Below are 13376 nucleotides of genomic sequence, written 5' to 3'. Positions count from 1 at the left end.
GTTGAGGGTTCGAGTCACGTTAAATGTTTGATTCTCCATTCGAAATTCAGAGTAAATGCTCAATTGTAACTGTTTTTTCAAGTTTGAATTGAAAAGTCAGTTTTGGCGGGAATGTTTCAATTTCGATAATATGCAAGATGCAACAATACACTACAATAATCAAAGCAAGAGAAGCTAATCGCAACGGTTAGAGTAAGTTTTTTAAAGCAAAAATGGCAAGCAAGCCCGTTCCGTTGCTTTTTTGGTGGTTCCGTTGCTTTTTTGTGCACCCAGAAAACAGCCTATTTGTAAGGTTCAATAGGAAGATAGCTCTAACCCCTGAGCCACGGTTACAGAGGACGGTCCCTGGAAGATAAGTTAAACGTGACGTAATCGGGAGGTGTAGTGTTCGAGTCACTTTAATATTTTTATTCTCCATTGTAAATTCATAGTCAGTGCTAAATTGTAACGGTGTTTCAAGTTTGAATAGGAAAGTCTGTTTTGGCGGCAATGTTTCAAATTTCGATAATATGCAAGATGCAACAATACACTACAATAATCAAAGCAAGGGAAGCTAATCGCAACGGTTAGAGTAAGTTTTTTAAAGCAAAAATGGCAAGCATGCCCGTTCCGCTGCTTTTTTGGTGGTTCCGTTGCTTTTTTGTGCACACAGAAAAGTGCCTATTTGTAAGGTTCAAATGAAAGATATCGCTAAGCCCTAAGAATTGGTGAAAGGGGAAGGTCTTTGCAAGATAGCGTGACGGTATGGTAACAAGCAGGTTGAGGGTTCGAGTCACGGGAAAAGTTTGATTCTCCATTCGAACTTCAGAGTAAATGCTCAATTGTAACTGTTTTTTCAAGTTTGAATTGAAAAGTCAGTTTTGGCGGGAATGTTTCAAATTTCGATAATATGGAAGATGCAACAATACACTACAATAATCAAAGCAAGAGAAGCTAATCGCAACGGTTAGAGTAAGTTTTTTAAAGCAAAAATGGCAAGCATGCCCGTTCTGTTGCTTTTTTGGTGGTTCTGTTGCTTTTTCGTGCACTTATAAATCAACCTTTTTGTCTGCTTCAAATGAAAGATATCGCTAAACCCTAAGAATTGGTGAAAGGGGAAGGTCATTGCAAGATAGCGTGACGGTATGGTAACAAGCAGGTTTAGGGTTCGAGTCACGTTAAATGTTTGATTCTCCATTTGAAATTCAGTGTAAATGCTTAATTTTAACGGTTTCTTCAAGTTTGAATTGGAAAGTCAGTTTTGGCGGGAATATTTCAAATTTCGATAATATGCAAGATGCAACAATACACTACAACAATCAAAGCAAGAGATGCTTATCGCAACGGTTAGAGTAAGTTTTTTAAAGCAAAAATGGCAAGCATGCCCGTTCCGTTGCTTTTTTGTTGGTTCCGTTGCTTTTTTTTGTGCACCCAGAAAAGAGCCTATTTGTAAGGTTCAAATGAAAGATATCGCTTAGCCCTAAGAATTGGTGAAAGGGGAAGGTCAATGCAAGATAGCGTGACGGTATGGTAACAATTAGGTTGAGGGTTCGAGTCACGGGAAATGTTTGATTCTCCATTCGAAAGTCAGAGTAAATGCTCAATTGTAACTGTTTTTTCAAGTTTGAATTGAAAAGTCAGTTTTGGCGGGAATGTTTCAAATTTCGATAATATGCAAGATGCAACAATACACTACAATAATCAAAGCAAGAGAAGCTAATCGCAACGGTTAGAGTAAGTTTTTTAAAGCAAAAATGGCAAGCAAGTCCGTTCCGTTGCTTTTTTGGTGGTTCCGTTGCTTTTTCGTGCACTCATAAATCAACCTTTTTGTCTGCTTCAAATGAAAGATATCGCTAAGCCCTAAGAATTGGTGAAAGGGGAAGGTCATTGCAAGATAGCGTGACGGTATGGTAACAATTAGGTTGAGGGTTCGAGTCACGTTAAATGTTTGATTCTCCATTCGAAATTCAGAGTAAATGGTCAATTGTAACTGTTTTTTCAAGTTGGAATTTAAAAGTCAGTTTTGGCGGGAATGTTTCAATTTCGATAATATGCAAAAGATGCAACAATACACTACAATAATCAAAGCAAGAGAAGCTAATCGCGACGGTTAGAGTAAGTTTTTTCAAGCAAAAATGGCAAGCATGCCCGTTCCGTTGCTTTTTTGGTGGTTCCGTTGCTTTTTTGTGCACCCAGAAAAGTGCCTATTTGTAAGGTTCAAATGAAAGATATCGCTAAGCCCTAAGAATTGGTGAAAGAGGAAGGTCATTGCAAGATAGCGTGACGGTATGGTAACAGGCAGGTTTAGGGTTCTAGACACGTTAAATGTTTGATTCTCCATTTGAAATTCAGTGTAAATGCTTAATTTTAACGGTTTCTTCAAGTTTGAATTGAAAAGTCAGTTTTGGCGGGAATGTTTCAAATTTCGATAATATGCAAGATGCAACAATACACTACAATAATCAAAGCAAGAGATGCTAATCGCAACGGTTAGAGTAAGTTTTTTCAAGCAAAAATGGCAAGCATGCCCGTTCCGTTGCTTTTTTGGTGGTTCCGTTGCTTTTTCGTGCACTCATAAATCAACCTTTTTGTCTGCTTCAAATGAAAGATATCGCTAAGCTTTAGGAATGGGTGAAAGGGGAAGGTCATTGCAAGATCGCGTGACGGTATGGTAACAAGCAGGTTGAGGGTTCGAGTCACGGGAAATGTTTGATTCTCCATTCGAAATTAAGAGTAAATGCTCAATTGTAACTGTTTTTTCAAGTTTGAATTGAAAAGTCAGTTTTGGCGGGAAAGTTTCAAATTTCGATAATATGCAAGATGCAACAATACACTACAATAATCAAAGCAAGGGAAGCTAATCGCAAAAGTTAGAGTTAGTTTTTTAAAGCAAAAATGGCAAGCATGCCCGTTCCGTTTCTTTTTTGGTGGTTCCGTTGCTTTTTTGTGCACCCAGAAAGTGCCTATTTGTAAGGTTCAAATGAAAGATTTCGCTAAGCCCTAAGAATTGGTGAAAGGGGAAGGTCATTGCAAGATAGCGTGACGGTATGGTAACATGCAGGTTGAGGGTTCGAGTCATGGGAAATGTTTGATTCTACATTCGAAATTCAGAGTAAATGCTCAATTTTAACAGTTTTTTCAAGTTTGAATTGAAAAGTCAGTTTTGGCGGGAATGTTTCAAATTTCGATAATATGCAAGATGCAACAATATACTACAATAATCAAAGCAAGGGAAGCTAAGCGCAACGCTCTGAGTAAGTTTTTGGAAGCAAAAATGGCAAGCATGCCCGTTCCGTTGCTTTTTTGGTGGTTCCGTTGCTTTTTTGTGCACTCAGAAAGTGCCTATTTGTAAGGTTCAAATGAAAGATATCGCTAAGCCCTAAGAATTGGTGAAAGGGGAATGCCATTGCAAGATAGCGTGACGGTATTGTAACAAGCAGGTTGAGGGTTCGAGTCACGGGAAATGTTTGATTCTCCATTCGAAATTCAGAGTAAATGCTCAATTGTAACGGTTTTTTCAAGTTTGAATTGAAAAGTCAGTTTTGGTGGGAATGTTTCAAATTTCGATAATATGCAAGATGCAACAATACACTACAATAATCAAAGCAAGAGAAACTAATCGCAACGGTTAGAGTAAGCTTTTGGAAGCAAAAATGGCAAGCATGCCCGTTCCGTTGCTTTTTTGGTGGTTCCGTTGCTTTTTTGTGCACCCAGAAAAGAGCCTATTTGTAAGGTTCAAATGAAAGATATCGCTAAGCCCTAAGAATTGGTGAAAGGTGAAGGTCATTGCAAGATAGCGTGACGGTATGGTAACAAGCATGTTGAGGGTTCGAGTCACGGGAAAAGTTTGATTCTCCATTCGAAATTCAGAGTAAATGCTCAATTGTAACTGTTTTTTAAGTTTGAATTGAAAAGTCAGTTTTTGCGGGAATGTTTCAAATTTCGATAATATGCAAGATGCAACAACACACTACAATAATCAGAGCAAGAGAAGCTAATCGCAACGGTTAGAGTAAGTTTTTTAAAGCAAAAATGGCAAGCATGTCCGTTCCGTTGCTTTTTTGGTGGTTCTGTTGCTTTTTCGTGCACTTATAAATCAACCTTTTTGTCTGCTTCAAATGAAAGATATCGCTAAGCCCTAAGAATTGGTGAAAGGGGAAGGTCATTGCAAGATAGCGTGACGGTATGGTAACAAGCAAGTTTAGGGTTCGAGTCACGTTAAATGTTTGATTCTCCATTTGAAATTGAGTGTAAATGCTTAATTTTAACGGTTTCTTCAAGTTTGAATTGAAAAGTCAGTTTTGGCGGGAATATTTCAAATTTCGATAATATGCAAGATGCAACAATACACTACAACAATCAAAGCAAGAGAAGCTAATCGCAACGGTTAGAGTAAGTTATTTAAAGCAAAAATGGCAAGCATGCCCGTTCCATTGCTATTTTGGTGGTTCCGTTGCTTTTTTGTGCACCCAGAAAAGAGCCTATTTGTAAGGTTCAAATGATAGATATCGCTAAGCCCTAAGAATTGGTGAAAGGGGAAGGTCATTGAAAGATAGCGTGACGGTATGGTAACAAGCATGTTGAGGGTTCGAGTCACGGGAAAAGTTTGATTCTCCATTCGAAATTCAGAGTAAATGCTCAATTTTAACTGTTTTTTAAGTTTGAATTGAAAAGTCAGTTTTTGCGGGAATGTTTCAAATTTCGATAATATGCAAGATGCAACAACACACTACAATAATCAAAGCAAGAGAAGCTAATCGCAACGGTTAGAGTAAGTTTTTTAAAGCAAAAATGGCAAGCATGCCCGTTCCGTTGCTTTTTTGTTGGTTCTGTTGCTTTTTCGTGCACTTATAAATCAACCTTTTTGTCTGCTTCAAATGAAAGATATCGCTAAGCCCTAAGAATTGGTGAAAGGGGAAGGTCATTGCAAGATAGCGTGACGGTATGGTAACAAGCAGGTTTAGGGTTCGAGTCACGTTAAATGTTTGATTCTACATTTGAAATTGAGTGTAAATGCTTAATTTTAACGGTTTCTTCAAGTTTGAATTGAAAAGTCAGTTTTGGCGGGAATATTTCAAATTTCGATAATATGCAAGACGCAACAATACACTACAACAATCAAAGCAAGAGAAGCTAATCGCAACGGTTAGAGTAAGTTATTTAAAGCAAAAATGGCAAGCATGCCCGTTCCGTTGCTATTTTGGTGGTTCCGTTGCTTTTTTGTGCACTCAGAAAAGAGCCTATTTGTAAGGTTCAAATGAAAGATATCGCTAAGCCCTAAGAATTGGTGAAAGGGGAAGGTCAAAGCAAGATAGCGTGACGGTGTGGTAACAATTAGGTTGAGGGTTCGAGTCACGGGAAATGTTTGATTCTCCATTCGAAATTCAGAGTAAATGCTCAATTGTAACTGTTTTTTCAAGTTTGAATTGAAAAGTCAGTTTTGGCGGGAATGTTTCAAATTGCGATAATATGCAAGATGCAACAATACACTACAATAATCAAAGCAAGAGAAGCTAATCGCAACGGTTAGAGTAAATTTTTTAAAGCAAAAATGGCAAGCAAGTCCGTTCCGTTGCTTTTTTGGTGGTTCCGTTGCTTTTTCGTGCACTCATAAATCAACCTTTTTGTCTGCTTCAAATGAAAGATATCGCTAAGCCCTAAGAATTGGTGAAAGGGGAAGGTCATTGCAAGATAGCGTGACGGTATGGTAACAATTAGGTTGAGGGTTCGAGTCACGTTAAATGTTTGATTCTCCATTCGAAATTCAGAGTAAATGCTCAATTGTAACTGTTTTTTCAAGTTTGAATTGAAAAGTCAGTTTTTGCGGGAATGTTTCAAATTTCGATAATATGCAAGATGCAACAATACACTACAATAATCAAAGCAAGAGAAGCTAATCGCAACGGTTAGAGTAAGTTTTTAAAGCAAAAATGGCAAGCAAGCCCGTTCCGTTGCTTTTTTGGTGGTTCCGTTGCTTTTTTGTGCACCCAGAAAACAGCCTATTTGTAAGGTTCAAATGGAAGATAGCTCTAACCCCTGAGCCACGGTTACAGAGGACGGTCCCTGGAAGATAAGTTAAACGTGACGTAATCGGGAGGTGTAGTGTTCGAGTCACTTTAATATTTTTATTCTCCATTGTAAATTCATAGTCAGTGCTAAATTGTAACGGTGTTTCAAGTTTGAATAGGAATGTCAGTTTTGGCGGCAATGTTTCAAATTTCGATAATATGCAAGATGCAACAATACACTACAATAATCAAAGCAAGAGAAGCTAATCGCAACGGTTAGAGTAAGTTTTTTAAAGCAAAAATGGCAAGCAAGCCCGTTCCGTTGCTTTTTTGGTGGTTCCGTTGCTTTTTCGTGCACTCATAAATCAACCTTTTTGTCTGCTTCAAATGAAAGATATCGCTAAGCCCTAAGAATTGGTGAAAGGGGAAGGTCATTGCAAGATAGCGTGACGGTATGGTAACAAGCAGGTTTAGGGTTCGAGTCACGGGAAATGTTTGATTCTCAATTCTCAATTCAGAGTAAATGATAAATTATAACGGTTTCTTCAAGTTTGAATTGAAAAGTCAGTTTTGGCGGGAATGTTTCAAATTTCGATAAGATACAAGATGCAACAATACACTACAATATTCAAAGCAAGAGAAACTAATCGCAACGGTTAGAGTAAGCTTTTGGAAGCAAAAATGGCAAGCATGCCCGTTCCGTTGCTTTTTTGGTGGTTCCGTTGCTTTTTTGTGCACCCAGAAAAGAGCATATTTGTAAGGTTCAAATGAAAGATATCGCTAAGCCCTAAGAATTGGTGAAAGGGGAAGGTCATTGCAAGATAGCGTGAAGGTATGGTAACAAGCAGGTTGAGGGTTCGAGTCACGGGAAATGTTTGATTCTACATACGAAATTCAGAGTAAATGCTCAATTTTAACGGTTTCTTCAAGTTTGAATTGAAAAGTCAGTTTTGGCGGGAATGTTTCAAATTTCGATAATATGCAAGATGCAACAATACACTACAATAATCAAAGCAAGGGAAGCTAAGCGCAACGTTCTGAGTAAGTTTTTGGAAGCAAAAATGGCAAGCATGCCCGTTCCGTTGCTTTTTTGGTGGTTCCGTTGCTTTTTTGTGCACCCAGAAAAGTGCCTATTTGTAAGGTTCAAATGAAAGATATCGCTAAGCCCTAAGAATTGGTGAAAGGGGAATGCCATTGCAAGATCGCGTGACGGTATGGTAACAAGCAGGTTGAGGGTTCGAGTCACGGGAAATGTTTGATTCTCCATTCGAAATTCAGAGTAAATGCTCAATTGTAACTGTTTTTTCAAGTTTGAATTGAAAAGTCAGTTTTGGTGGGAATGTTTCAAATTTCGATAATATGCAAGATGCAACAATACACTACAATAATCAAAGCAAGAGAAACTAATCGCAACGGTTAAAGTAAGCTTTTGGAAGCAAAAATGGCAAGCATGCCCGTTCCGTTGCTTTTTTGGTGGTTCCGTTGCTTTTTTGTGCACCCAGAAAAGAGCCTATTTGTAAGTTTCAAATGAAAGATATCGCTAAGCCCTAAGAATTGGTGAAAGGGGAAGGTCTTTGCAAGATAGCGTGACGGTATGGTAACAAGCATGTTGAGGGTTCGAGTCACGGGAAAAGTTTGATTCTCCATTCGAAATTCAGAGTAAATGCTCAATTGTAACTGTTTTTTTAAGTTTGAATTGAAAAGTCAGTTTTTGCGAGAATGTTTCAAATTTCGATAATATGCAAGATGCAACAACACACTACAATAATCAGAGCAAGAGAAGCTAATCGCAACGGTTAGAGTAAGTTTTTTAAAGCAAAAATGGCAAGCATGCCCGTTCCGTTGCTTTTTTGGTGGTTCTGTTGCTTTTTCGTGCACTTATAAATCAACCTTTTTGTCTGCTTCAAATGAAAGATATCGCTAAGCCCTAAGAATTGGTGAAAGGGGAAGGTCATTGCAAGATAGCGTGACGGTATGGTAACAAGCAGGTTTAGGGTTCGAGTCACGTTAAATGTTTGATTCTCCATTTGAAATTGAGTGTAAATGCTTAATTTTAACGGTTTCTTCAAGTTTGAATTGAAAAGTCAGTTTTGGCGGGAATATTTCAAATTTCGATAATATGCAAGATGCAACAATACACTACAACAATCAAAGCAAGAGAAGCTAATCGCAACGTTTAGAGTAAGTTTTTTAAAGCAAAAATGGCAAGCATGCCCGTTCCGCTGCTTTTTTGGTGGTTCCGTTGCTTTTTTGTGCACACAGAAAAGTGCCTATTTGTAAGGTTCAAATGAAAGATATCGCTAAGCCCTAAGAATTGGTGAAAGGGTAAGGTCCTTGCAAGATAGCGTGACGGTATGGTAACAAGCAGGTTGAGGGTTCGAGTCACGGGAAAAGTTTGATTCTCCATTCGAACTTCAGAGTAAATGCTCAATTGTAACTGTTTTCCCAAGTTTGAATTGAAAAGTCAGTTTTGGCGGGAACGTTTCAAATTTCGATAATGTGTAAGATGCAACAATACACTACAATAATCAAAGCAAGAGAAGCTAATCGCAACGGTTAGAGTAAGCTTTTGGAAGCAAAAATGGCAAGCATGCCCGTTCCGTTGATTTTTTGGTGGTTCCGTTGCTTTTTTGTGCACACAGAAAAGTGCCTATTTGTAAGGTTCAAATGAAAGATATCGCTAAGCCCTAAGAATTGGTGAAAGGGGAAGGTCTTTGCAAGATAGCGTGTCGGTATGGTAACAAGCAGGTTGAGGGTTCGAGTCACGGGAAATGTTTGATTCTCCATTCGAAATTCAGTGTAAATGCTTAATTTTAACGGTTTCTTCAAGTTTGAATTGAAAAGTCAGTTTTGGCGGGAATGTTTCAAATTTCGATAATATGCAAGATGCAACAATACACTACAATAATCAAAGCAAGAGAAGCTAATCGCAACGGTTAGAGTAAGTTTTTTCAAGCAAAAATGGCAAGCATGCCCGTTCCGTTGCTTTTTTGTGGTTCCGTTGCTTTTTCGTGCACTCATAAATCAACCTTTTTGTCTGCTTCAAATGAAAGATATCGCTAAGCCCTAGGAATGGGTGAAAGGGGAAGGTCATTGCAAGATCGCGTGACGGTATGGTAACAAGCAGGTTGAGGGTTCGAGTCACGGGAAATGTTTGATTCTAAATTCGAAATTCAGAGTAAATGCTCAATTGTAACTGTTTTTTCAAGTTTGAATTGAAAAGTCAGTTTTGGTGGGAATGTTTCAAATTTCGATAATATGCAAGATGCAACAATACACTACAATAATCAAAGCAAGGGAAGCTAATCGCAAAAGTTAGAGTAAGTTTTTGGAAGCAAAAATGGCAAGCATGCCCGTTCCGTTGCTTTTTTAGTGGTTCCGTTGCTTTTTTGTGCACCCAGAAAAGAGCCTATTTGTAAGGTTCAAATGAAAGATATCGCTAAGCCCTAAGAATTGGTGAAAGGGGAATGCCATTGCAAGATAGCGTGACGGTATGGTAACAAGCAATTTAAGGTTCGAGTCACGGGAAATGTTTGATTCTCCATTCGAAATTCAGAGTAAATGCTCAATTGTAACTGTTTTTTCAAGTTTAAATTGAAAAGTCAGTTTTGGTGGGAATGTTTCAAATTTCGATAATATGCAAGATGCAACAATACACTACAATAATCAAAGCAAGAGAAGCTAATCGCAAAAGTTAGAGTAAGTTTTTGGAAGCAAAAATGGCAAGCATGCCCGTTCCGTTGCTTTTTTGGTGGTTCCGTTGCTTTTTCATGCACTTATAAATCAACCTTTTTGTCTGCTTCAAATGAAAGATATCGCTAAGCCCTAAGAATTGGTGAAAGGGGAAGGTCATTGCAAGATAGCGTGACGGTATGGTAACAAGCAGGTTGAGGGTTCTAGTCACGTTAAATGTTTGATTCTCCATTCGAAATTCAGAGTAAATGCTCAATTGTAACTGTTTTTTCAAGTTTGAATTGAAAAGTCAGTTTTGGCGGGAATGTTTCAATTTCGATAATATGCAAGATGCAACAATACACTACAATAATCAAAGCAAGAGAAGCTAATCGCAACGGTTAGAGTAAGTTTTTTAAAGCAAAAATGGCAAGCAAGCCCGTTCCGTTGCTTTTTTGGTGGTTCCGTTGCTTTTTTGTGCACCCAGAAAACAGCCTATTTGTAAGGTTCAATAGGAAGATAGCTCTAACCCCTGAGCCACGGTTACAGAGGACGGTCCCTGGAAGATAAGTTAAACGTGACGTAATCGGGAGGTGTAGTGTTCGAGTCACTTTAATATTTTTATTCTCCATTGTAAATTCATAGTCAGTGCTAAATTGTAACGGTGTTTCAAGTTTGAATAGGAAAGTCTGTTTTGGCGGCAATGTTTCAAATTTCGAAAATATGCAAGATGCAACAATACACTACAATAATCAAAGCAAGGGAAGCTAATCGCAACGGTTAGAGTAAGTTTTTTAAAGCAAAAATGGCAAGCATGCCCGTTCCGCTGCTTTTTTGGTGGTTCCGTTGCTTTTTTGTGCACACAGAAAAGTGCCTATTTGTAAGGTTCAAATGAAAGATATCGCTAAGCCCTAAGAATTGGTGAAAGGGGAAGGTCTTTGCAAGATAGCGTGACGGTATGGTAACAAGCAGGTTGAGGGTTCGAGTCACGGGAAAAGTTTGATTCTCCATTCGAACTTCAGAGTAAATGCTCAATTGTAACTGTTTTTTCAAGTTTGAATTGAAAAGTCAGTTTTTGCGGGAATGTTTCAAATTTCGATAATATGCAAGATGCAACAACACACTACAATAATCAAAGCAAGAGAAGCTAATCGCAACGGTTAGAGTAAGTTTTTTCAAGCAAAAATGGCAAGCATGGCCGTTCTGTTGCTTTTTTGGTGGTTCCGTTGCTTTTTCGTGCACTTATAAATCAACCTTTTTGTCTGCTTCAAATGAAAGATATCGCTAAACCCTAAGAATTGGTGAAAGGGGAAGGTCATTGCAAGATAGCGTGACGGTATGGTAACAAGCAGGTTTAGGGTTCGAGTCACGGGAAAAGTTTGATTCTCCATTCGAACTTCAGAGTAAATGCTCAATTGTAACTGTTTTTTCAAGTTTGAATTGAAAAGTCAGTTTTTGCGGGAATGTTTCAAATTTCGATAATATGCAAGATGCAACAACACACTACAATAATCAAAGCAAGAGAAGCTAATCGCAACGGTTAGAGTAAGTTTTTTCAAGCAAAAATGGCAAGCATGGCCGTTCTGTTGCTTTTTTGGTGGTTCCGTTGCTTTTTCGTGCACTTATAAATCAACCTTTTTGTCTGCTTCAAATGAAAGATATCGCTAAACCCTAAGAATTGGTGAAAGGGGAAGGTCATTGCAAGATAGCGTGACGGTATGGTAACAAGCAGGTTTAGGGTTCGAGTCACGTTAAATGTTTGATTCTCCATTTGAAATTCAGTGTAAATGCTTAATTTTAACGGTTTCTTCAAGTTTGAATTGGAAAGTCAGTTTTGGCGGGAATATTTCAAATTTCGATAATATGCAAGATGCAACAATACACTACAACAATCAAAGCAAGAGATGCTTATCGCAACGGTTAGAGTAAGTTTTTTAAAGCAAAAATGGCAAGCATGCCCGTTCCGTTGCTTTTTTGGTGGTTCCGTTGCTTTTTTTTGTGCACCCAGAAAAGAGCCTATTTGTAAGGTTCAAATGAAAGATATCGCTTAGCCCTAAGAATTGGTGAAAGGGGAAGGTCAATGCAAGATAGCGTGACGGTATGGTAACAATTAGGTTGAGGGTTCGAGTCACGGGAAATGTTTGATTCTCTATTCGAAATTCAGAGTAAATGCTCAATTGTAACTGTTTTTTCAAGTTTGAATTGAAAAGTCAGTTTTGGCGGGAATGTTTCAAATTTCGATAATATGCAAGATGCAACAATACACTACAATAATCAAAGCAAGAGAAGCTAATCGCAACGGTTAGAGTAAGTTTTTTAAAGCAAAAATGGCAAGCAAGTCCGTTCCGTTGCTTTTTTGGTGGTTCCGTTGCTTTTTCGTGCACTCATAAATCAACCTTTTTGTCTGCTTCAAATGAAAGATATCGCTAAGCCCTAAGAATTGGTGAAAGGGGAAGGTCATTGCAAGATAGCGTGACGGTATGGTAACAATTAGGTTGAGGGTTCGAGTCACGTTAAATGTTTGATTCTCCATTCGAAAGTCAGAGTAAATGGTCAATTGTAACTGTTTTTTCAAGTTTGAATTTAAAAGTCAGTTTTGGCGGGAATGTTTCAATTTCGATAATATGCAAAAGATGCAACAATACACTACAATAATCAAAGCAAGAGAAGCTAATCGCGACGGTTAGAGTAAGTTTTTTCAAGCAAAAATGGCAAGCATGCCCGTTCCGTTGCTTTTTTGGTGGTTCCGTTGCTTTTTTGTGCACCCAGAAAAGTGCCTATTTGTAAGGTTCAAATGAAAGATATCGCTAAGCCCTAAGAATTGGTGAAAGGGGAAGGTCATTGCAAGATAGCGTGACGGTATGGTAACAGGCAGGTTTAGGGTTCTAGACACGTTAAATGTTTGATTCTCCATTTGAAATTCAGTGTAAATGCTTAATTTTAACGGTTTCTTCAAGTTTGAATTGAAAAGTCAGTTTTGGCGGGAATGTTTCAAATTTCGATAATATGCAAGATGCAACAATACACTACAATAATCAAAGCAAGAGAAGCTAATCGCAACGGTTAGAGTAAGTTTTTTCAAGCAAAAATGGCAAGCATGCCCGTTCCGTTGCTTTTTTGGTGGTTCCGTTGCTTTTTCGTGCACTCATAAATCAACATTTTTGTATGCTTCAAATGAAAGATATCGCTAAGCCCTAGGAATGGGTGAAAGGGGAAGGTCATTGCAAGATCGCGTGACGGTATGGTAACAAGCAGGTTGAGGGTTCGAGTCACGGGAAATGTTTGATTCTCCATTCGAAATTAAGAGTAAATGCTCAATTGTAACTGTTTTTTCAAGTTTGAATTGAAAAGTCAGTTTTGATGGGAATGTTTCAAATTTCGATAATATGCAAGATGCAACAATACACTACAATAATCAAAGCAAGGGAAGCTAATCGCAAAAGTTAGAGTTAGTTTTTTAAAGCAAAAATGGCAAGAATGCCCTTTCCGCTTCTTTTTTGGTGGTTCCGTTGCTTTTTTGTGCACCCAGAAAAGAGCCTATTTGTAAGGTTCAAATGAAAGATTTCGCTAAGCCATAAGAATTGGTGAAAGGGGAAGGTCATTGCAAGATAGCGTGACGGTATGGTAACATGCAGGTTGAGGGTTCGAGTCATGGGAAATGTTTGATTCTACATTCGAAATTCAGAGTAAATGCTCAATTTTAACGGTTTTTTCAAG

The sequence above is a fragment of the Lepisma saccharinum genome, unplaced genomic scaffold (assembly GCF_977018435.1).
Source record: "Lepisma saccharinum unplaced genomic scaffold, izLepSacc3.1 HAP1_SCAFFOLD_41, whole genome shotgun sequence".
NCBI lineage: Eukaryota > Metazoa > Arthropoda > Insecta > Zygentoma > Lepismatidae > Lepisma > Lepisma saccharinum.
The sequence above is the reverse complement of the archived record's forward strand: the minus strand, read 5'-3'. Positions refer to the sequence as shown.